This window comes from Nelumbo lutea, chromosome 1 (genome assembly GCF_056320005.1).
Source record: "Nelumbo lutea isolate HS-2025 chromosome 1, American lotus-T2T, whole genome shotgun sequence".
Lineage (NCBI taxonomy): Eukaryota > Viridiplantae > Streptophyta > Magnoliopsida > Proteales > Nelumbonaceae > Nelumbo > Nelumbo lutea.
Genome location: NC_142684.1, coordinates 142870419 through 142872946, shown reverse-complemented (window position 1 = coordinate 142872946; position 2528 = coordinate 142870419). Strand labels below are relative to the sequence as shown.

Below are 2528 nucleotides of genomic sequence, written 5' to 3'. Positions count from 1 at the left end.
TTTGTCATCGAACCAAGATTTCATTCTGAAACATCCCATTGACCTAAATTCCTACGATCTTGACTTTCCTAGGCTAACAAGACATCATCATCATATCCTAGACACCCCCAAATACCCACCTATAAAATGTCATCCCAAAACACATTTTCTTACCCCTCCATCGCACCGAGATTTCATTTTAAGGTTCTAGATTGATTGGATTCCAAATTTGCCTGATCCAGGCCTAATTGACTTAATCTGACCTTACTAATCACCTTAGACTACCTAAAAACCCTACCCTAAGAAGTTTCATCCAAAACAGACCCTCTTTGCCCCTTGACCACACCTAGATTCCGTTCTGAGGCTCCAGATTAGCTGAATCACACCTTTCCCAAATTTGCCGGATTTGGGCCCCCTTTGACCCAATCCAACCCCACCAAGCAAATCAAAATCTCTAAAAACCTCATCCTATCAAATTTCAGTAAAAAATACTGCTATTCGCCCATCCATCTGAAAAGATTCCATTTTTGCCAATCTTGTTATCTCACTTGTACAAAAAACCCTCTTTGTGGTCGAACCAATCTCAATCCCCCATTTTTCTTTAAACTAGAGCCATCCAGTTTTTTGACCCGTGTGTCCAAAGCCACCAATCTCCCCCCGTTTTTCGAAAATTTACGAAGATGCCCCTGGATACTCTTTGAAAGGAGGGGCTGGGCGCTTCAGTCGGGGGTGGCAAGAAGAAGAGCCGAGGGAGAGAGTGAGGGACAGGAAAGCTTTGAGAGAGAGATGAAGGAAGGAGAGCTGAGAAGAGAGTTCAGAGAGGGAGAGAACTCGTGGCCCCCCACTGCAATGAAGTATAATCCGCTGCAGTGAACGGTTGTGGTTACTAGACGTATTCCAGCGCATCCTTGCCTTTCATGTGAACCTTGCCCTAGAAATCCTTGCCAATATCAGAAGCTGCTCGCATCATCAGCAAATTTCAGGCCAAATACCGATTCGGTTGAAGCACAAAATTTCCCTCGGTAATTCCTTTTCCCTCTCTTTGTCTTTCTCCTCGGCTGACACCCTCCCTGCTCAAATGTGATACTCAATCGCAGACATAAGAGACGGCAGTGAACTGTGTTGAGCCGTCTCTATAAAGAGCAAGATGGGAGTGTCGTTTTCCTGCCATTAACATGATCTGTGTTTTTTTTTTTTTTTTTAATTCTGCTCTGTTTCTTTTTTGTTTTATTCTTTTTATTTTCCTTCGTTGGTAATCAGTAATTTGATTTCTTTCTTAGTATTTTTCTTTGCGTTTTCTGTTAAGTAGTATAGGATCTGAGTTCTTGGTATAAGTTAACGATGGGATCGCCATCGACTTCCTCTGTTTTCTGTTTTTTTTCTTGCTTGAGTGTTGAGTTGTTATTCTCCCTTGTCATCCGTTTCACCTGCTGTGTTTACGATCGGTATCAGCTTTGTTTATTTTTGTTTCACTAATTGTTAATTACTGATTAGTTCTGATTATGCATTCTCGGTTTTAATTTGTTTGAGCGTAGGTAAAGTAATCCTCACCTTGTTTTGCTGTCTTAAGCGGTCCGAATTAAACCTTTCACAGATAGAAGAAGTGTTGTATTAATGGAGGGAGTATGGATTAATGACAAAAAAAAAAAAAAAAGGTAACAAACCAGAGGTGTTTGAATATGTTCGTGTATTAGGCTGAATGCAGATGGATGACAAAAGAAAACCATTTCACAGGGTTGTGCCGCTTAGTTCAGTTATCTTATTTATAAATTTTCTTCTGAGGATTCATCGTTGCTTTCTCTGTTCTGCATAGTAGTTAGTATTACGCTAGTATTTTTAGTTTATCATCATTATTGTTATTGTTTTGTTTTCTATTTTGTCAAAATTATGTTCATCCTCATAGCTGTGTGAGCTGCTCTGTTTTATTTCGTATCGAATACTGAGTCTAGATCTGTAGCGAACTGATGGTTCCAGACTGTATTTTATTTTATTTTATTTTTTATTTCACAATCCTTGGTATGTAGCTCATCCTAATCTTTTCATGAATATCCCTGATGACTCGGTGTAATTCAACATCTGTTAAGAAGTCCCAGTGCTGTATTATTCCTGTTCTGTAATTCATTGAATGCTTTATCAGCCATGCTTGTGAAGAACACCATTCCATCGTATCTCTTTGTTTTACCGATTGCTAAGTTTAATCAATCTCATAATCTCTACTTCTTTGTATGATTTCTTCTCAGATGGCCAATCCCATGGGAGACGTCCAACTTGGGCTCTTCCTGTGAAACGTCATAGAAAATGGAGTGGTTAATATGTAAATATCAGCATTATGTCGATTAAAGGGAAGAGTAAAAAAGTATATATAAAAGAAAAATAAAAATAGAGATTTAAAGGGAGGAAGAATAAAGGTGGAAGGAGACGAAAGGGGTTGGTGACCGGGAGGACAGTAGGTCATGGTGAACTTTGCATTTGCAGATTCAGAGTGAGAAAGGATGACGAGCCGGAGGGGGTAAACTAAACTAATCGTAAAAGGGAAATAATATATATAT

The 2528-nt window shown here is 39.2% G+C and overlaps 1 long non-coding RNA gene across 1 annotated transcript; it reads left to right on the top strand.

Annotated features, from left to right (window-relative positions):
* Positions 1–703: 703 nt before the first annotated feature.
* LOC148878042 (uncharacterized) lies at positions 704–2119 on the top strand. The gene is made up of 2 exons (XR_016100230.1): positions 704–1001; positions 1515–2119. It is a non-coding gene; the product is annotated as an uncharacterized LOC148878042 (long non-coding RNA).
* The last annotated feature ends 409 nt before the right edge of the window (positions 2120–2528 follow it).